The sequence below is a fragment of the Pinus tabuliformis genome, chromosome 6 (genome assembly GCF_031772625.1).
Source record: "Pinus tabuliformis cultivar Carrire ecotype Pingquan chromosome 6, CPIR1, whole genome shotgun sequence".
In the NCBI taxonomy this organism is placed as follows: Eukaryota; Viridiplantae; Streptophyta; class Pinopsida; order Pinales; family Pinaceae; genus Pinus; species Pinus tabuliformis.
Window position 1 is genome coordinate 1,935,529,176 of NC_142292.1, and position 23,675 is coordinate 1,935,552,850.

General features: G+C 40.2%; 1 pseudogene; it reads right to left on the reverse strand.

The window, feature by feature from the left end:
• Window positions 1–2,455: 2,455 nt before the first annotated feature.
• Window positions 2,456–19,086, reverse strand: LOC149266935 (uncharacterized; annotated as a pseudogene).
• Between the last annotated feature and the right edge of the window lie 4,589 nt (window positions 19,087–23,675).

A 23,675-nucleotide genomic window follows, 5' to 3' on the forward strand; every position in this document is an offset into this window, starting at 1 on the left:
TTTGTCCAAGGATACCTGGTGATGTATTCACCATCATTCTCAACCTTATCATATTGTTGGGGACACCCTATATCGTCTCGATGCTAACTCTGTTCTCCATCGTTGTCTGACGATCACGGAAGCCGAACGAGTTCTCAACAACTGCCACTCTGGTGCTTGTGGTGGTCATATGTTCGGATATGCTACTGCTCAGAAGATCCTCCGTGCTGGTTATTTTTGGCCGTCTATTTTTAAGGATTGCATTCTTGTCGTCCGCTCTTATCATGAGTTCCAAATCTACCAACGAAAGACACGTGCGCCTCCTGCTCCTTTACACCCTATCATTACCGTCGTCCCTTTTGCCAAATGGGGCATTGATTATATGACCTGTAACCCTTGGTCGTTCAGGGGGCATGGGTATATCATCGTTGCCATCGATTATTTCACGAAATGGGCCGAGGCAATGCCTACGCTATCTAATGACAGTAATATTGTGGTGCAATTTTTATTCAATCATGTCATTTCACGATTCGAAGTCCCCCAGGCTATCATCACTAATCACGGTTCTCATTTCTGTAATCATATGATGACTGAGTTAATAACCTAGCTGGGCTTGCGGCATGATAGTTCAACACCATATTATCCTCAGGCCAATGGCCAAGTAGAAGCTGTCAACAAAGTTTTGGTCAAGTTTCTTCAACACACCATCAGCATGCACAAGTCCAACTAGCATTTGATGTTGTTTTCTGCCTTATGGGCCTACTGAACTTCAGAGAAGGATGCCACCAGGTTCACCCCGTTCCAATTGGTTTACGGTCTGGAGGCTACCCTTCTGATTGAGTGTGACATCCCTTCTCTTAAATTAGCCATCAAATTACCCCTGAACACTACTCCGATAGAAGAACATCTTCTTTACCTAGAACGGCTAGACGAGACCAGTTGACTAGCCTCTCTAGTCATTGAAACGCAAAAGGAGTGAAAACTCACTTCGACCAAGCTGTCAATCCTCGTTATTTCGTTGAACGAGACTTAGTCCTGCTTTATGATCAAGAAAATGATAAGCTGGTGGCAGGAAAATTCGAGCCTATGTGGCATGGGCCTTAAATTGTGAAACATGTTTTGCAAAAAGGGGCATATGAGTTGATCAATTACGAAGGGAATCCTCTAGATAAGCCTTGAAATGGGCTTTATCTAAAAAAATATTATGCATGAATTTCATGCATGTAATTTGTACATACGTGTGTTTTCAACAGGTGTGTTGTCAGTGTGTGTTTGCATGTTTGGCTTGGTGTGTAGGCTTAATTGCCGCTTATTGTGTCTTTTTACTTCTTGTGCAGATGTCTAGTACACCTTACATTGGTTTCGCTGATGGTGCCTGCCGCAGTACCCAGAACCTTTCTTCTGTGGCGTGGGTGATTTATGATCCTCACGGTGAGTTAGTAGACCTTCAAGTTGTTTGTCTGGGTCGCACCACAAAAAATGGCGTTGAATATAGCGTTGTCATTGAATTACTGACCGACTCTGTCAACCTCGATATTCATGCATTGGTTGTGAATCTGGATTCTCAACTTGTTGTCCACCAGCTTAACGGGCGTTATTCCGTCAGAGATCATCAGATTTTAAAGTTTTATTTAGGTGTTAAATTATTGGAAAGGAATTTTTATTTTATTACATATCAACACATTCCAAGAAGATTAAACACATTAATTGATGCATTAGCAAATCATGTATTAGACAGGAATTTATGCAATATGTAATCAAAACATCGCATAGAAGCATTCAAAACACAATAATGAATCATATATATATATATATATATATATATATATATATATATATATATATATATATATATATATCGTGTTGCACACCGAGGCACTCAAAAAATAAGTGTATATGTCAAAAATAGAGTCTGTGCTCTCCATACATCTGAGATGCATGTCTCTCAAAAAATCAGCAGGAAGTAAAACCTAGGTATCTACTACAGTGGGTTCTGCTCTCTATAACAGACCACTGCCCATGCAACTCATCTCAAGAGCCTATGCACCCTAGGTGGCACTCCGACTGTGTGTCTCTAGTACTCTACTGGGACCTCCTCGATCCCCTTGTAATCAGGGATCCCGTCCGTCAAGCCCTCAAGGTTACGGGCTATCTCCTCCACTGCATTGCCACCAAGGTGAACAAGGGCTAGTTCCATGTTGCCTTGCGGGTCCCTCCGTGCCTCGAGAGATAGTCCTACTGGCCTCTCCGGTCCCACATCTGCCAGTAACATAAGAGACATTACTAAGACATATGCATGATAAAATCCAAAAACATCATAAAAATATAAATATAAATAGTTTGGTGTTTCGATCAAGTGTTTACATCCCTCATCCCACTACTCACCTGCAGGAAGCAGCATGTCGGGGTCTCCGCGAAAATCTGTGCTTGCGTATGGCCAGTCCTCGACTATGACCTTTTTCCAATCTAGCCACTCTCAGAACAGCATCCCCCATGATACCAGTCGACCGCCACCCCCTTGCGGCATAACATGTGCCCAACGAGTGATACAGGTCTCTCGTGGCCCAGGCACGTACAGGTCCATGTCCTGTAACTGAAGAACCAGTACCCGCTCCAGCATGAGTGGGATCAGAATAGATCCATACCCGAACTGTTTCGCCTCCCCGTGCCAGCACCTCGTCAGCTGTCTCTTCATGTTAACGGCCACTGCTTCGGCCCAGTTATACATGGTCGGGTTAAGGCAATCAAGAGCTAACCGAAGGTGAGTCTTTGTTGCCTCATGTTGGGCTTGAGAGCCCGCTATTCTCATCACCATGAATAATACCGAGCGAAGAGTCAAGTCTTCCACTGTCGGGATTTGCAATTTCCCACTAGTGGCTGATTTGCGTGCCCCTGGGCACACCCATGCTATCAGCATGTCTAAAGTCTCACCGGTGACTCGTTGACCCTCTAAGATCAGTCTCTCGCCACAGTGAGACAATCCAGTTAGAAAATATATGTCCATGGCATCAAATTTGATATCTTTGCCTCGGATGATGAACTTCCCGTCTGTTAGGTTCCACAAGCATATTAACAGCTCTAGCAAGTCAAGTTGTGCTCGAAGATGTGGAGTGAGGAAGAATTTTAGCAATCCGCACTCGAGTAGGGCTCTTCGGCACCCAGGATCATTAAAAGCTTGTTCGTCATTGTCATCATGAGTTCTTTCCTGCCACACGAAAGCCATTTTTCCCTGTGTCAAAGGACGAAACAATTAGAACATGTTTCATAAGCTTAAGCACATAAATTATGAGAAAATTTGACTTTACGGCACCATCACGACTGTTTTTCAAACAGTGGTGATGGCTCGAGGTCAACCGTTCATTTTCTAGGTGACCGTCGAGGGAGTACATCTATATCCTGTGATGATCCCAATGGTAGTCTGTGTTAACACGCTCGGTCATCGCAAACCTGAGCGGATCTTCCGCGACGACCGAGAGGCAAATGTGGATTTCAAAATTCGCCCAAAAACCACCTATCTACCATCAAATTAAATGGAAAAATATTTGAAATGCAGCGCAAGGAAGAGATTACTTACCTGGTAAAGCATTGAGTGAAGTTGTTAACTTTTGGTGCCAGAATCAAGCTTGGGACCTCACTCAGTTTTGCACACTAAAATGCCAAGGTAAAAACTCACAATGGTAAATGGTAAAAATAAACTTACCATACCCCCTTTTATAGTGTTTTTTCTTAAAAAATTAAAATTTTTCACTATATGGGTTGGGTTTTTTCCTTTTATTTTAGGGTTTTGGTTAGGGCTTTGAGTTTTGAACTTGTATGCACACATATACTGTTTTTATGTTGAATGGGTCTTATGTTGTGGTGTTTTTGTGCAGAAATACAGGTGGCAGGTAAATGTCATGATTCGTATGCACTTGGTCCATATTCTGTAAAAAGTCCTCTTTAAAGCTCTTTTCCGACTTAAAAGACGAAAAGATGGCCAAGTTTTTCCTTTTTGACTTGTTAAACAAAATAAAAGGCAGTCTACTTTGAGCTCTTTTCTGACCATATAAACGTGAAAAGATCGCTGGGATTTTTTCGTTTCAGGTTCGATACTAGTTATGAAATGATGTATCTTTGATCGCTTTTATACTTTTTCTGATCGAGGACACTAATACAAAAGGTACTCCTTGATCGTAATGGTCAAGCGGTTCTCTCGAGTATTATTTTATATTTTTTCAGGCTCGAGAGACACAAATGTACGAAAAAGGACCCCACTAGAGTTTTCTTTTCCGTGTCTTTTCAAACTCTCTAAACATGAAAAAGACTCCAAGTTTTCCCTATGTCGGACTCTTTAAACCCTGACGGCATTGGACTCATCGTCATGACAAGACTCAAGCTTCTCCTCCCTAAGGCTCGTTAAACTATTACTAGGTTGGATTCATCCAAAGGACAAACTTATATTACAAGCACATGCTATCCCCTTCAATCTTGTTTCCAAAAATAATTGGGGTACTCGCTAGCAATGGTGGGGAAAATTTGGAAGTCATTATTGGGTACCTATGGTAGCTAGTCACTCTTGAACATCGTCACTTTTGCTTCTTGTCGGATTGGGATATCCACACATCGTCATTTGGCCTTCCGAGGTGTTTTGGGTTGCCATTTTTCCTCATTCCATCTGATCCATGTTGTTTCCATCAAGCCTTCGATCCCTTGGTACCAAAATGCTGCCACATTCCAGATTCATGTCACCGATATGTTCAAGAGTATAATCCTTCGGCAAGTTACACCCTTACCTCCTCCTCTGATACTCTGTTTCACCATCTACCACTTGTTCCTTATCTCATGTCATTGATGGGGGGAAGATTATGGCCCTCCTACGATAGATCATCTCCTGTTGACATCAGCTCATTATCCATGATATTGGTCTAGAGATCCCTTTCAGTACCTTGGAGCTTGCACGCCTTAATGGCAAGTTCCTTGCGCCTGATGATAGACTCTCATCATTGGTCTTCGATTGGGTGATTCCATGAGTGTTCGACTTCAGCTCCTTTTTCGCACTTGGTGGATTGTATTAGATAGTACCTTGAGAGCCATTAACATTATTGATGGTTTCTCTCACACTTGTTAACAGTTTTCATCATTGACCAGTAATCAAGCGAATTTCTATCATGCTCGACTTCATCACATCTATTCGCATGCTAGAATTTGTACTATGATCGGTTGGATTTCAAGACCCCGAACTAAGATTACATATGTTCGGGTTGCGTGGATTGGTTCGTGATTACATACATGAATCTGTGATGGATGGCTGTGACTATACCTTTATCATTATCATGGTCTTATCAGTTTGGTGGCTACGTCCATACCACAAACCAAGTTTTGTACGTCTTTTGGATGGTTGCGCCCATGCCTCGACTACATGTATTTCACTATCAGAGATATCAGTTGTACTTTCACCTGCAGGTTCTTCTAGGTGGTGTTCTAGTTCAGACAGTTTTGTAAAGCATTTCACCCCTCCCACTCTCTCGGGCTTCATGCTTTAGGGGGCATCTGTTACACAGTAATTTGTCATTGTCTTCATCCCAGTCCCTCTATTATGTCATGTGTGAAACTAAACATGCTCATATCTTCCCACCAATATAAGAAGATTAAGCAAATGCTCTCTAATGTTGCCAATTGACCCTCATTTTCCTAAGTTTTCTGCCTCGTCGCGAGTGTACACTTAATATACGTGATGGACCTCTATCATAAATGGTCCCATCGTGACTCCATCATAGGAGTACACCTATTTCCCGCGATGGTCGGATTTCAAGCCCCGGCGCGAGGCTATTAACTATCTTTAGCGACGATCGGTCTGCATACATTGCTTCCTAGTGATGGCGTCGCTGAGACTTAGTTCAAAACCAGCGACAATCTAGATTGGGTGAATCTGTTCCAACAGTTGACCTTCTGGATGTCTCTAGACCTAGTTGTTGGTTCAGTTTGGGTCGCCCTTCCCCCTCTAGGATGGTAGTTCCGTCTTTTGTGCTACCTTCTTTGAGGATAAGTGGTGAGCTCCAGTATTGCAGCAATAATGCTACAACTCCTGGGACTCCCTTCTTTACTTTTATGAACCCGGTAGTTCGTAACAAACTTGGAAGCGACGGTGTTGTATGCACAAGTACTAGCTCTTGCCGCAGCTGTCACTTGGTCCGCTGGCACAAGTCCGCTAGGGGCTTAAGCCAACTTCTATGAGCTCTGAGAAGAAGCTTTTTAACTAATGGACGAAAGCTAAATTAAAGAAGGCTGATCTATTTGCAGAAAGAAACTGGAAAGCTAAGAGGAAACGTAAACCCTAGCAAACCCTAATTCTACCAGCTAACCCTACTGAAGCAAGAAAGAGGATGTAAGCTACTGAAGGAGATGCCGTTGATTTCTAGAAAGGTAAATACATGCATCTAAGCTACTTGTGCAGTAACATCTGAAAAAAACATCTTTTTGTATTTTTGAATAAGTTGGCAGAGTTATTATGCATATGTTTTGACTGTTTTTGGTCTATGCAGAGGTGGATGGGCGAGAAGAAATGCTTGGAGGAGGTCAAGAAGGTTTAGAGAGGGCCTAAGGGGTCCCTAACACCCTTCCATAGAGTTTCACCCAGTTTGGCTATCAAGAAACCTCATTCGTGAGCCTCTACAGGAATTCTGCAGGGATGCTTGTGATTTTCTATAGGAAGTCTGTGATTTTCTACAGGATGTTCAGAAGTGAGATTTTGGTGGATGGATGGAGAGGAAAAGGTGAAGGAGTGAGTGTGGATGGAGTTGTGGACAGGTGTGGATGGCTGGATTTGGTTCAAGGAAGACTGAAGCAATGTTACACACAAAACTAGGGTTATGGTAGCAAATGGCAACGTGAGGAAAGGATTCTGAGTGGAGGGTGGAGTGGATGGTGCTGATGGAGAATAAGTAGATGAAGGAGTGGTACAGGTGCTCTGCAAGGTGTTTTTCCAACTGATCCAACGAAGACTTGTAAATTCAAAAACCTAATTACGTTGACCTAATCTGCTAGCTGCCAGTAAAGAGAATGAACAGAAGTGTGACCTGTAATGAAACCATGTATTTTAACTCATTCAACTAAGCAAGCAAAAGTCTGAACTTGTAACCAACTTCTACACATGAAAATCAAACACTAGTGATTGCATGGCAAAGCAAAATATGTGTTTTTGTGGGCAGCAAAGTTATCCTGATCATAGCTCCTAATCCCACTGAAGGAGAGGTGAAACCAGAGATGTTCAATGGCCCTTTTCTTGAAGCTTTTTCCTGTTAACAACCTATCAACTAAATCTGAGCATTCAAAAGTCTTTCTAACCATTGACAATGACCTAGTTAATTAGCAAACTTTAATCTACCTAACATAAATGTTTTTGCAAATGCATAAAGAACAAATAACAATACATAAAGGAGGCCTTAGCACCCGGGTTGGGCCCAACCCCAAGAGCTGCAGGCTCCTATAAATAACTCAGATCTGATGCCAAGTAAAGCTTTCTCATTATTCAAAAATAACCATCATATGAAAGTTGTACAGCAGTAGCTACAAGAAAACAGGCTGAGCAAAATGACAGCACTATAGTGAAAAAATACCAACAGTTCCAAAAGCAAACTACGAAGGTTGAGGCCTTCCTACTTATACAATACGAGGGGGATAGCAGCCCTCCTAGATTCAAGGGACTCAGCTGTCCCAACTGCTAGTAAACAGTCACTCTTCCCAAAACTACTTGGTTGCCTTTAAAACTTGTTTTGGTGGCCTATGGAGCTCGGAGTTGAGGATGGAGATTTTGAGGAAGGACATTTAATGCAAGAGACAAACTCCCTACGAATCTTCACCTCAAGCTTGGCTGTCAACTAACCCATGATTGCTTGGTTTTGCTCCAAAATTTGTCCAAAAATCCTGAAATAACCATGTATTAGCCTCCTAGGTAGAGTGACCACCCTTATTCGTTCAAATAACATAAACATACTAGAAAAAAATGCATAGTTTATGAAAAATGGAGGATTGAACAAGGACAATTAGGAAAAATGAGCCCAATAAGTTACCCAATTTGGGGGCTCATAATCACCCCCCTGCTAAATCGGTTGCTCATCCTCTGAGCAACTAGTCTAGCTCATCATCCTTGATGTCTTTGACCGCCTCCCTCACGTCCCAGGCCTCTGCTGTGATATCCTCTTCCCGGTCATGGAATCCTGCCTTCCTTTCCACTTCCTCCCATTGTCTACCTTCCTCCTCTTCCTTCACTCCTTCTAGCAATCCCAGAAGTAAAGGAGGACTGAATTTCAAGCCAATCCAGTTGGCCTGCAAGTTCTACATCAACTGTTTGTAGAGGGGTACCCTTGCGAAGGCTTCCCTCATCCTAGTGGGAGAGTGGTATTCTTTTATCTTCAGGCTATGAGGCAGTGTGTTCCACCACCTTGTGCAAGCATGCATACAGTTTTCTCCCAACAGTCTCTCCATGTCCTCAAAATGGGCAATGGCTTGAGCCTATTGCTCAATGTATTCCAGTAGATCCTGAGGACCGTTGGCCATGTGCTGGTGGGCGCTTATCACTGCTGATGGGTCATCTGGCTCTACTCTGATCATGAGAGGCTCACTGAGCTCTCTGCCTATGATACTGCGGACCTCTGCTGCTCTCTTCTCCTCATGGCTCATCCAAGAGGCCATGGCCATAAGATGGACATCTCCTATCACCGTGTTAGGATCCCATGCGTTCATGTCCAGAAGGGAAAATTTTTGCAGGTATAACTTTGATAATTTAGCCCTATCCTCAGATGAACTACTGCCACATAGAGCTGCAAACTGATGATAATTTTGGAATGGGGTGATGCTCCTTTGAGCCAAGGTATTGATCTAAAACTATAACCACTGATCCTTGAGGTATAGGGCATAGAATTTTGTAGGCTACCTACACTGCAGAGCTTCCATTTCCCAGCTGGCCATGCAGGCCATTTGGGCCTCCTTTTCTTGTATCTACTGTTTCAGAGATTGTGTCCCCAATTCTTTTTCCTGTAGCCGCCGATTCAGTATCTTAATTTCTGTCTGCACCCCTTCCTTTCTCTGTTGTTCATCAGGGGTATCTCAGGCTATTGTGTGCCCCTCCTACTGCGATTTTTCCCCCAAGATGTAAGGCTTGTCTTCCTTCCTCTGTCCCTGTAATTGTAGCTGCTATCTAAGTAGCTCATTTTCTTCTTGTAGCCTGACCCATTGGCTGCTCTCCACATGTCGTACTAGAGCCAATTCCCTCCTTGCCTCTTTGAGTTGTTCCTCCAGAGGACCTATATCCGCCACACCCTTGGACTTAGCGATTTTCATCCAATTGTGGTTCCTCACTCTCTCTTCTTCTAGTGCAAGGAAAAGTGGCACTGTGAATTTCTGAGAAATGATCTTTCCGGCCTCCAAGAAGTTATAATAGGAGCCCAAGTTGGGCTGGGGGCTAGGTTCCATAATGTTTTCTACCTCTTCTTCCCTCTGAGGTGATTTAGCTGCCTCACCCTCCATTTCTTCGGCTCCTTCATTCTAGCTAGTGTTTCCTATAGAATAGCCTCAACATCCTGTAGGGAGGCCTTGGTGTCCAACATTTTCATCCTCTCCCTCCAGGTGGATGTCTTCGGGCTTCCCCGTTCATAAGTGATGGCTGCCTTGGAGGGGGACCTCTCCTTTGGTGTGGTAGGGGTGTCGAAAATGGTGAGTCGTTCTTTGGACGGTGGTTGGGGTCTGCCGGTTTTAATCCTCACGTTCCTTCTCGCCTTAAAATATAGTGGAAGCTCCCTCTTTCGCTTCTCCTTTTGCTTGGGGGATGTGCTTAGGGTGGCCAGCACAGCTGCTGCCTCCCTAGCTAAAATCTCAGGCGATTTCTCCTTCTGCTGCCCTTTCCCCAGACTTCCTGTAGAAAGTCCTGTAGTGGCCATTTTCTGGCTTCCTGTAGAAGCAGTTTTCTAGCTTCCTGTAGAAGCAGTTTTTTGGCTTCCTGTAGAAATAGTCTGCTAGCTTCCTGTAGAACCAGTTTTCCCTGATTTGGCTTGCTTGGCTAGGGGTGCCTTCTCTTTGACTTGTGCTGTGGTTGCCTTAGGTGTTCCTCCTCCCTTGGCATTTGTGTTTTTACTCCACTCACAGCTTTGGTCTCAGAAGCTTGTCATTTTTCTTGCTTTTCCTCTTGCCTTTCCTGTGGCTTTTCCTGTGATGCTCTGCCTTTGGTTTTCTTACCCTTAGCTTCCTTACCCTTAGTTTTCTTCTCTGCCTCAATATGCTCCTTCTCCTCACTGCTGGATGAAGTGAGTTCTTCGGCCAGAGTCTGGATATCATCATCCTTGGACATATTGCAGAAAATCTCCCAGGAGATAGGGACAGTATACGTATGGAGGGCATCTTCTACGAGGAGCTTGATAAGCCCATGATAAGCCAGCTGGTCTGGTGTCCCCTCCTTCAGTTTTGTGCCACACTCCATCAATGACTGTAGGAGGAAGTATGGGATGCTCAATTTTTGTTCTGAGGGAAAATCCATCTTATGCCTGAGCTCAGTTAACAAGCGGAAGTGATAACCATACACAATATTAAATCATCCCGCACAGGTAATATATTTCATAATTTAAAGGCTGACCTCGCTCCAAAATGGCTAAAGGCTGGCTCTCCAGACCCCATTCTTATCCTCTGAAAACTGTTCTTCTGGTAGGAAGAATTCCTTTTTGGCCTTCTGGCCCAATTTCCTTTCCTCTTTATCCCACGATATCCCCAATGGCAACTCTGTGACCTGACTAATGAGTTGTGGAGTGATTTTTAAGGTCAATCCTATGAACTTTATAGTGGCCAGTGTTTTTGATTTGGGTTGCAGGGACCTTAGGAACTCCTCAGTTATCTCATCATCGTGACCTTGAATTTTATCACAGAAGGTCATCCAATTTGCACGGGTAAATAGGTCTACCACCTTAGGAGTTTCTCGCAACTTCTTGGAATTCGAGGGTTCTTTTCTGATAAACCCTCCTGGCATGGTGAAAATACCCTATTTTCGGCTTGAGCTCTGGTTAGAATGGAAATTCTGATATGGTTTTCCTCCTTGACTCTTAGGACAGGGTTTATCCACTGTTTGTATCTCCCCCTTCACCAATTCTCTGGTTATAATACTGCTGCCACCCAAAAATCGACTTGTCAAAAGGAATTAAGCTCTCACAGACAGAGTGCAGATGTAATTTTCACACCAACCGTATAGCAGTCACAAAAATTTTATATGTGCACAAGTGAGCCTTACAGCGGTTTATCATTATAATGGGGAGAGTTTGTTAACAGGAACCATGGAGGTGAATATGTCGCAACACCATTTGAAAGAAATTTTGTGTACCATATAAGCAAACAACCATTCTTGACCCATAGGCAGATTGGTTTTAATTTTCCCCACTTCAAATAAGCTAGTTCACCACCTTTTGAAAATTGAGCATGGGGATGGCGTGTTTGAGCCTACCTCTCTTCGAAATTTCTAATTCTGATGCAACAGACATGGGTTTCTCTGCTCCAGGAGCTTTCGCTGTGCTTCCTATAGAACTCCTTCTTGTAGAGAGCTTTTACTGCTTCTGGAGGACGTCACGGCGCTGCTGAGCAAGTCTGGGACGTGGGAAGAGTTTGAACCAGGCCGAGAAACTCGGGCTAACGAACTGCAGAGGAGGAGGATGCTCACATTGTTGAAAAACAAGTTGTAGGCGTAAATGAAAGTGGTTAATGTGAGTGCTCTGGCCGAATGATTTTGAAATACGGCACAATTCATGGCGCGGGGGTGAGGTGTCCAGGTTGAGCCGTTAGACAACGTCATGGCCATCATTCCTCGGTGTGTCTCTGACTGCCAATATCTATCTCCACCATTACGTGCCGTCATCCCTGTCAGTTCGCTGATTTCTCTGCAAATATGTTGATTTTCCCCGACTGGACACTTCCCACATGTCGGTTCCACATCCTTCTAGCGGAATCAAGCGTAACCATGCTCGTTCAAATCCCACGAGGCAATTCTACTGGCTGTAAATGGCCAATTGACTGGCCATTGCATTCGTTCAATCCGCCCCATTCACAGATATGCAATGCTCATAGTATAGCTTATGAAATTTGACGAAATAAGGTTAGGCACTTACCTGTGTGGCTGTGGACGTGTTTCGCAGGTTTTTGGACGTGAAATAATGGCTTTGCTCATTGTTGCTTCGTGCACAGGCGTTTGAATTCCCTCGTTCATTAGTTGATGCTAGATGCAAGGCTTTCAGGATCTGATCCTCTGGTGGTGAATGTTGCATGCACGGCCCCGTCTTTTCTCAACTGTTGAGGAGGTTGTTCACATTTATGCGGAGTTGGTTGCATGCCTCCTGTGTTGATTTCAACTGCTCTTGACTTCATAGTGTGTATTCCAGGTGGATCAGCTGCTACAGGATTCCTGTAAGACATCCTGTAGCTACTTCACCTCCTGGGTTGCATGCTAAAACGGGCACGGCTATGGTCACGGATGAAGGGTCCTATTGAAGCTTTTGACAGGTAGAGTGTGCGAGCTTTTGAACGCTTGATTTTTCCCTTAGGAAAAAAAAATAAATAAATAAATAAATCACTCTGAGGAAACCAAGACTTTTTGCATGATTGTGCAAGAATACGGGACCAAGTTGTGGTAATGGTGGTGGAAAGAGATGAAACAGGTGATGGATGGGAGAGAGAGGTGGCTGCAGGCCTCATCACCAAACCTCAAGCTTTAAATCCTATTACAGAATCGATTTTTGCCTGCCCAAGGGTTCTACATGATGTTTCTTGTAGAAATGCAAAACTTCTTGTAGAAAGCCCTGAAACTTCCTGTAGGAGGTTGAATCTTGACCCGAATGTGTCCAAACCCTGGAAAAAGTGTGTGGCCATGGAGGGAGTGTCGGTGAGGATGCCTGGTAGCTTGGGATGGACCCCTGTCCTTGATTTGCGTGACCCTCTTTATCTGCATTATATCCCTGCAACCTGCAATAATTTCAAAGATCATACCTGTTTTTCTTCTTTTTCTTTTTTTTTTTGAGAGAGAGAGAGAGACAAAATGTAGGGGCCTAATTCCAATTATTAGAGTCTCAATCTATTATACACTAACAGATCTATTTTCCTACTGTTTAAAAAAAAAATTTGCTGAACTTCTTACATAAATTTAAACATTTAACATCTTATCACTTTATCATAAGCAACATAAATTAAGGTGAGCATTCCATTGATATCAACTTAGCAAGAGTGGTCCATGGAAAATACCTGTTCCGGCGGTTGATGATGATACCTTTGACTTATAGCTCCTACTGAACGCTCCTTCTCACCGACCCAACTGGATTTACCTCCCAGCCAACTAGGAAATAAATTCCTAGCCTAGGAAACCTCCACAGGTTCCCTAGCCCTCCGTGCCCAAGTCCAACCAGATATAGTGTGTCCTCAAGAAGAATGTGCAAAACTAGATAATGATACTTTCCTCCTCTCAAACCCAAGAAACCTCCATAGGTTTCCAAGGTCTCCCAAAATCATAACAAGGCCAAACAATCACAACCAACCCCCACAATCCTAAGCAAGACTCCAACCCCCCCCCCCCCCCCCCCCCCCCCCTTTTCTTCCTTCCCCCTTCCCTTTTTATACCCTCTTTCCTCAACCACCTCTCATTAATGTCATTAACTTCTCATCCATCCTTAGTTGAATTCTCTTCTCCCAAGTAAGCTAGGAGTACTTTTGGAATTGTGACATGAATATAAAATTGAGAATTTAATGGGAAAGGATCATGTCTTCTCCCAAGTAAATCTGAAAAGTACATTTGGGAATGTGAAGTGTAATTACATGGAGAGGACCATGTCTTCTCCTTAGTAAATGTGAGGGTACATTGGGGAATGTGAAATGTACTTACATGGAGAGGACCATGTCTTCTCCTTAGTAAATGTGAGGGTACATTGGGGAATGTGAAATGAATAAATATATATTGATGATAAGATGGAGAGGACTATGTCTTCTCCCAAGTAAATGTGAGTGTACATTGGGGAATGTGAAATGAATACATATATTATGAAATAATGGAAGGAGACCATATCCTACATAATATTCAATTTGAGAAGGTAAGTGGGGAATTTGAGTAATGGAAATCATAAATTTATATTAGACCAATATTTCTCAATATTTTCAAATAATGTAAATATTAACAAAATTTGTAGGATAAGATTTAAGTGGGGCATTACATACACCCATCCCAAAGTTAGAATGAAAAGATACAAGGAGTTGAAATCATAGCAAACCAGAGAGTTTTATAGCATTAAAATTCGATAAGTCAGACAATGACATTACTTCCCATCAAGAGTCTCCAACTGATCTATATCTTCCTATCCACCCTGGCCTACTTCCGTTCCCGCCCTATCCGTCCTCTGCTGCTCTATTAGTGGCAACGGCCATACTAACCACCAATAAAACCGACATGGTGGAAGCGTCGAATACCTCGACCGAACTTTCCCCAGCAGGCATCTGGCAATCGTCATCACACGTCTAGGGGGAGCGTTCAGCTGTCCTCCCCACGATTCCAGGTTTCGGAGGATACACGGTGGGAAACACCTCCACCCCTCCTTCAGAGCACAGACCACACTACAGAGCTGGTTGGACTTGTCATCGAATAATCCAGTTAGGTCATCTTGCCACCTGTCATTTGCATTTTACTCATGTCATAAGAGTGCATATCAAGTAGATACCAAATGTAATAGAACAATGTACATCGTACCTTTCCTCATTGGTCGTCTCGACCTCCCCCAATGGAATGTTAGATCTTGGTTATCATACGGTTCTTTCCAATCTGTAGTTTAGTTCTCATCCATGCATATATATAACCACAAAATAGATATAGATACATGATCTTAAACACCATGTTTATCAAACCCAGTGTCCACATGTCAATTTTTGTTGTTCATACTGGAATTAAATCTTACATCAGATAAATCATAATTTCGCTAAGTCGTTGATTAGATAAATCATATATATATAAGCCTATATGATGCAATAATAACTCTGACAAGTCATGCACTAAATAAATTGTAACCAAGTAAGTCATACATTTGGTCATACATCCAACATTTCCATCATCAATACCAAATCCATCAATTGATTTTCATGTGTCCAACCAGATGTATATAATGTTCATAAATAACAACATGGAACTGCAAAAGAGAACCTTAACATAGGTGGCTATCTATGTTAAAATGGGCATCATAAACGCTCATGTGACATCCTTGTGGAACCCCTCAATAACGATTAGAGTTGAAACAGATTCAACTGTCCATCATGGAAAATAGCATTTGGACCCGTATATGCTATAAGGTGGTATCAAAACCAAAATAATAGCAAGCAACAGATTAGTGCACTATCAATTCCACTAGGAGGTGCTAGTATAAGTTTTATGCATATAATTCCTTTAAAACCTTAGTGAATATAAAAGTCCCGCTCTTCCAATTTGATGGGTTTTTTTTTTTTATCTTCCAACCCATTTAGTTAATCTTGAAAATAAAAGACTCCAAACTTCAGAAACTGTTTCCCAACATGATTTTCATACTTTATTTTTTTTGTAAATTGAGAGTAATGTCCTCTAAATGTCAAAAGGTTCAAATTTATTATATATTTAATCATTGTTTACTAGTACTAAAACAATCTCATGATATATATTGCAGCTCACAATATGATCAGACAAATGAGAAATAATTAAATGAACGGAATAATTGCCTTTGCCCTGTTGCTATTAGTATTTCCCCTCTAAATGGCATCGCATTTCTAAAGATGCCTACTTTCATAAGTGACCAGTGACCACAAAAGTTGCAAAGAAAGTTGAGGGTCCTTTTATCCAAAACTAGAGACACATTATTTTTCACGACATTTTTATTCAACACTAGAATAAGGGTAAAAGTGTATCCTAATATTTTCACTAGTCTTTTACTGACTAAATAAGCTTCCATTCTAAAATCCCAAATTCTCTACGAATTGATCTTCTCATTTAATTTAAGATCATTAAAAACAACTGCCAGAGTAAGCCTTACACAAGCCCATGGTATTCAATCTATATTTTCACTAGAAAATTCTACCCCACTAGACCATCTTTGTTAGGCCTCCATCTATTATGCACCATGCAATAATTGTTGGCATCCTCTTTTCCTCAACCTTAGGTTACATCATGTCAGCCCATTTTTCTTTGGATTGTTTGCTTGCTGGTTTTATTGTTTTTCTCTGTTACCTGTACCTATTCATTATTAACTAATTTCTTGATTACTTTCTAGATTTCTTCGTCTTAGTAAACAAACAACATGACAAAGCATACTTAGTTACAAGACTATGCTTAATATGTATGGATTAGAAGCAACCATTACATTGAATCTCACCATGCTAGATTGATGCATTCTATTGAAAATCGATTTTTGGAGAAGTTCAATTCAATTAAGAACACTTTAACCAATTAACCATGCCTTAAAAGAACTATCAAATGGTAAGGATAGTACTGGATCACTTAGGGAAAACTCTTGGCATGTTTTGGGCTTCGTAGTAACTCAAACCACTCTATACTATATCCCTATGTTTAAAGTAGAGGGTATTTAAATGACACATGCTAGTCAACAGAAGTCATGAGCATTACAACCATAAACTAAATTTCTATAATTAGGTCTTCATTGTGACATCGTCACTATATTGCAGATCTGGTGTCTCCATTTATAGGTTCCAAGAAGCTTAACAACCTCATCTACTTATAGGTTCCAAGAAGCTTAACAACCTCATCTGCTTATTTCTATAATCATTCATCTATAGAAAGCATGCAATGTTTAAAATTTGTACAAAGATAAAGCTTATAATGGCCTTGGTGGGCTTAATGGTTAAGAACATGTATTTCCTTGTAAGAGGTCATAGATTCAAATCTAGCAGGAAGTAGAAAAGGTAAACCTCCACAGACTTTAGTGGTCAAATCACTGCAAGGAGGTGGATCGCTTGTCCCATAAACAAGGGGTCTCATAAACCAATTTCGTGTCTGGCTTGGCCATGACCTATTATTATTATTATTATTATTATTATTCAAAGGGAGACTCTAGCTCTATTTGTAAAATTTATTTGACGCATGCATAACATCAACATAGAACCAACTTGTAGTAGAAGTATGTTGAAGATCTGTTTTAATATAAAGCCTCTTTCTCACTTTTGAAGCCATGAAGGTACGAGGGAAACAATCTTCAAATGTAATGACACTGGGATAATCACAAAGGACTCCTAGCTTCCTTGGAGATGAGCCTAAGCGCGTTGGGTCAACAAGTCATGCTATATATGGGAGCCTTTAAATGTAAAGAAGCTGGAAAAAATACGAAAGACTCCCTAACTTCTTTGAAGATTGGCCTTAGACGATTGGGTCAATATAACATACCATATACAGGAGACTCCTTGGATCCGAAGATGTGTCCAAGCCTAGGTGATATCCCTTAACTGTAGTCGTCTTAGTCTAGCCAACAAAAGACCAAATTATTTTCATGACATGAAGACAGTTAATCACTTGAAGATGGTTGTTTGGAGAACAACTTGAAGATAAATATAATCTTGTAAGGATATTGTCACCGTGCAAGAACTGTCAAATGATGAGATTAATTAACTGGAAGACAACTGCTCCCATGGTGATGGAGGTTTGAACTAGAATTTGTCAAAACAATCAATAAAAATCAATAATATTCAAAATTGCAAGAATGCGAGCTAGCTCCTATAGATAGCAACACTTAACAGAGTCCAGTAGAAATTTAACTACTTTTAGCTCCAGTTTCCTTAGACCTAGAAAATCATAACTTGCTACTAGATTCTTAAGTGATAATATATGACTGGAAATGCTAGAAAGTCTTCTTCCCTAAACATCAAATCCAAGTTGTTTAATGGCTGCAAACCCCTGAACCCTTCCTAATATACCAACTCTACCAGCTGCCCATTGACTTCCTTTTTTTTTTAATCTTAAAAATTTATTTCAGGACTGAATTTATTCTTATTTAAAGATGTTTGAGAGGTCTTTTGTTTTTCAAATCATTTTTTTTTCTAAGAGGGAATGCCCATGTCTTCTCTAGGGTTCCATTAGTGCCTTCTAATGTTTGACTACTAATAATCATGGTTATTTATTAGTGAAATCTTCAAATTTACTAGATAAAACATTTACTGATGATAGTCATCTGAGCTTGAAACATAGGTTTCTGGATAGACCTAAGACAGTGACAATCATTAATAGGGTTAAACCCTTTAGATATCCATGGCTCCAACATTCTCCAAATTTATCTACATATCCTATCTTTTCTAGAGGATTTGCAGGTTTTCATGGAAATACATACTCTGTGTTATCAGTGCTTCAGGATATTAGACGTGATCAAGAATATTCAAATTGTTATCCCTTGAACCATGTGACATTAAAGATCTGGATGAAACTAGATCCTCTCCATTGACCCAATCATGATGAAGGACATCTAATTATTTGATTGAAATTGTACAAGATTTCTCTTCCACATATGAAGAAAAATCTGTTTGCGTCAACTTCCAATGTCACTCCTTCAAAGCAATCATGCATGGCTACACATTCAACTCAAGTGCATGGCTACACATTCAACTCAAGTAAAAGGCATTATGTCTGACTTCTTGTCAACATAGTTGTGAGACCTTGGGTATTCCATCAAAGAACCCTAAGAAGAGATACTAAAGAGGTGATCGCTATAATTCCACCATCAAGTTTCACTTGTTTTGTAAGTGGAATTGTTATGCCCATAGAAAGAGTGGTCATCATCTATTGCTACCCTTGCTTTCCAATCAAGTACCAAATCAAGGATTTCTTTATCAATGTAATTTGTAATGTTTGTAACGTCTTAATCAACAAGGTCAATTTCAGCAACAATTTTGCAAGCAAAACTCATGGTTGTATCCTCTTCCACATAAAAAAAAGAAATATATATATCTATCTATATATATATATATATGCATATGCTAGTTGATAGAAGTAGAAAAGATAAATAGTCTTAAAATGCAATGTGCTAGTCGGGTTAGGATTTAAGATCTGCTGACAGGTCCATGGTTTACCAGTGCAATATAAAATTCATCACCTTCTGTGCCCATAATTCATATTTTAATAACATTGTGTTATGTTCTCCCTTCTTGCCTTCATTGGTAACCTCATCACAGATGTAGTACTTGTAAGATCATTCCCTTTCTATTCCATGCTCTTTAAAATTAATGATATTCTGAAATTCTACAGAACTTCTCATTCTTTCTTCATAAGTAGCTCGGCTAATGAATAAAAATGAAGTTATCTCCATCTGGTAGAATTTTTTTGTAGGTCATAATACTTGAAATCATCAACTATTACTACTAGGAAACAGATTTCATCTGCAGACAATTTGCATGACTGATGTCCAACAACATTCATTGATTCAGGTCCTTTGCACTAACTAATTTATCTGGCCCTATGCCAAAAGAGCTTGGAAATCTTCATGAATTGATTTCATTGTAATATCTGTTTCTCTCTCTGCACACATGCATTGCACAAATATCAAATTAAGTACTAAATCAGAAAGGAAACGAATTGCCAGCCTAATTTGTTCCCATTTTCCTGCTTTCCCTTCTGCATGAAATGCATATATTCTTTATCTCCTGAGTGTAAGAAGATATTACTATGAGTTCAGTTAATTGTAGTCCACCAACTTCATTCAATCTGTGGGTACTCAAGAAACAAGCCCCAAGGTGCTAGGACAAACCAGGTCAAGTGATCAATGTAAACATCACGATGTCTAGGAGCACGTCACATCATCAATAATACACTATAGCATCAAAGCTCATCACATGAGCCATCTATCCACATCAACATGGAGGAACCACCAAAGCATCAACATCATCAAACACACTTCTCCAATCAAGCACACGTATATGTCCCTAGGCCACCCAAAGCTTTATCATCCTGTAAATCTGCTTTGTGATCAAAATCAGTATTGTGTGTGTGATCAAAATAACAAGCAAAGCTTCATTCAAAATGAGGGGTAAGAGTGGACTATGTAACATGAATGGTAAGAGAAACCAAGGAGCATTACTAGACCATCTTAGAAGCATCGGGGGAGTGCCATGGGATCATTTCAAGAGCGTAAAAGAAGCACCACGTGAGCATATGAGTTCTAGAATCGGCTGGCTGCAGGGAATTGTTTTTTTTTTCAGAGGAAAAAAAAAGGAAAATGGGTGCAAGCTAGCCAGACAATAGGTAAGTAATAGTTCAATATGGTACCAAATGGATTATTATCGAGAAAAGACAGCAAATTGTAGATGATATAAATGGAACACCAGAGAAAAATGAAAGCCTAAAAAAGTTACAGAATGTGTTATTAGACTGCTTCCTGTGGAAACATCTTCTTGATTTTCCCTTTTCTTTTCTTCACAAATCTTTAGGCTACGAGCTCTGTAGCGAATACAAAACTCTATTGGAAGCTAGAATTGCCTCTCAATTGGAGAACGCAACCATTCATTACTTTTTGTTGCCAATGTCAAATACATAAAATGGATCTGGTTTTGATGCTGAGGTAGAAAGTATGAAGTGAATAGTTTCCACTTTCATGCATTAGCAATCTGTCAAACTTGAGGATTGTGATCTGAAGAATATAAGCAACAACTCATAGTTTTCAGAATTCTTTTATTATGGGAAACCTCTAGGATGTATATCTTGCTCGGATCTTGCTAAGGATGCTAGATTAAATCCAAGAAAATTCGGAGAACTTGTTGATTCTTTTCATCTTCTTGGATCAACATTTCAAACTAGAAATTCTACAGTAGGCTTCTTTGACATTCTCTTAATATCTTTAAGCAGTGAACTTATGTTAATTGCCTTTAATGTCTGTTCTATTTAAGATCGCTCTAAACCCCTCTAGGTGCCATGGAGCTAAAAATTTTGATGTCTTCCAAATAATGTAGTATTTTACTCAATTGACTCTGGGTACTCTTCGTATATGCTTGAAAGAGATTACCTCCAAAGCATGAAATAATTCTTTTGTATACATTCATGGTTTAAACTTTATCTTTGTGTTGTCAAACACTCATTGACTTCGAAATTTTAAACCAGGTCTTTATGAGAGACCAATCCACCTAATTAGAGTCCGAAAGGATAAAATGAATGGAGTCTAATATCAAACTTTTGTTGTATCAAAACACACCATAAGCATTATGAGATCCACAAAAGTAATCCTTAATGGAAACTGAACATTTGTAACATAGATACCTTGAATGAAACCATTTCTTGGTGTTTTGAACAACCTGGTTTGTTTTTTTTCTGTAGATATATAGTTTGTTGACATGCAACTCTCAGTTTTTGCTTCTTCTTTTTTGAAAAACTGTATGTGTTAACTTCAAATGTCAAATCAGTGCATCATGGAGCAGAAAAATTACATCACAAGGACAATAGGGGTTCTCGGAAAATTGACAGAACTTAATTATGAGGTTTTCTGTCCAGTTTGAAATTTGATCGCTTATGTAATATGAGTTTCTTTCACATTTAAACATCAAAATATTTCAAAACAACCTTTATTCTGCAATGTGGGTTTCTTCAACATTTAAAAAGAATATTGGGTCAAAAGAGTGGAAATTTTTAAATGCTTCCACTATTGAGTGGCATTGGATTCTAAAAGGATTTTTAAAATGTTATTTAATTGAAATCATGAAGGTTAGAAGTTGATTGATGTTGAAGAAGTGAGTGGTATATCAGGTTTCATATTTCTCTAGTCTGCCGGGGAAATTGGTTAGGAACTATAAATGAAAATATATTTGATATTTCCATCTTGAGTTTCATAAGTAAGACTACAAGTCATACGTTAACCGAAACAAGGATCCATAGGCACCACAAAAGCTAGATTTCCTTCTCCCAACCCAGCTGAAACCACAATGGGTGAATGAATGGCAGCTTAATAGACAAATAAAACTTTCTTAGTATATTCAGAAACTGAAAAAATAATTCCACTCTGCGATTTTTTGCATCTGAACACTTGATCTGAGTCTTTCAGATCTGTATTGAGTAGGAATGCCTCGGAAGTTCCTTGATTTTAGAGGTATTAAAGAGAGAATTCAAGTTTAATTTGCTGAATTAGGAAGTTTTTTGTAACAATTGGCAGGCTAGAGTATCCCTTGTTCAATTTAGAATCCAAGAAGAGAAAAAAAAAAGGGAAAAAATTCTCTTTTAATATAATGTTGTCTGAACCAGTATCTCCAATATGGACATTTCATTTCAAATTATTATTTTTTTCAATCGAGTTTTTGAATGGAAGGTACCACAGGGAGATCGAGGAGGCATTCCCAATCTCGATCCATGGAAGTACATGTGTCTGCTTTCAATGGAAGGTACCACAGGGAGATCGAGGAGGTATTCACAATCTCGATCCATGGAAGTACATGTGCCTGCTTTGACTGTATTTGTAAAAGGTTTATTTGAGTCGGAGGATTTTGATATGGATGATACCCCTTCTTCGCAGCCTAAAAATTCATAGACACAGGCTCTGGAAATAGATGCTTGGCCAGACAGGCTTCCAGACATGCAATCCGAGAGCAAGAGATCGAAGCAAGAAGATGATTGCCATTCTATGGACTCTGTAGGTCTTTATCAGTGAGGGTTCAATATTGATTTATGTTTATTGCCTAGAGAAAGACACAAAATACAAGAATTCTACAAGTATTTATGTATGTTATTGAATATATATGGATTTGATGGTTGATTGGATATCCTGCCTAACAATGCTTTTGGGAAGATGTTGAACTTGTGATAGAGATGTTTGCCAAGCGGTTACTGGTGGAGGACATGTCTGGAGGAAACAAGGGTGTCTCTTCAGCTACGGCCTTGTCTAATGCTATTACCAATCTTTCAGGTATGAAACCCCTCAGATACATAGCATAGAAGACTCTTATTTAGATTTGGGACAAATTAAAATGTTGCAATGATAGCGCTGTTGTTGGGCATTCATGGAATTTCATGAAAAATCTCTATTTGTGAAGTAAACAGACTGATCCATCCATTGAACGCAGCCTCCACTTTCGATGAGCTATGGTAATTGGAGCCCCTGTCCGCTGAAAGGAAAGCTAAGTGGCGCAAGGAAATCGGTTGGTTTCTCTCTGTGGTTGATCACATTGTTGAGTTCATTCCATCTTACCAGAGCTCTGCAGATGGATCTATGATAGAGGCATTATTTCTAATAATAAATGTTTATATTTCATCTTACTTTTGAAAGTAATTCACTGGTGGAATTGCCTATGAACATCCGCTACATACATTGTTATAGGTCTCAGTTCCCAACAACTATGTATCCTGATGCTACATTGTCTGTAGGAGCACGCATTTGATACCTGGCCTTAAGATATTTTGACATTTTGACATTCTAATTTTCTGGATTTTCAACTATTTAGTAAGAAATTTGATTATGGAACAACTATTATGGCACAGGTCCCGGTTTCGACCCTTCGGACTGCGTACCTCAAACAAACATTCCGTCAAATTTACACTCATAATCACCATTTCAACGAATAATTTACAGGCCAAAACCTCATTTAAACAATGTAACAATGTTTCGTCAAATTCGCAATTAGAATCGCCAACTCAATGATAGAAACCCTCTAACTGCATAAAATTTAGAGATTACGAACCCCAGAAAAGTCCATTTCCGTCAAATTTAAACTTAAAATCGTCG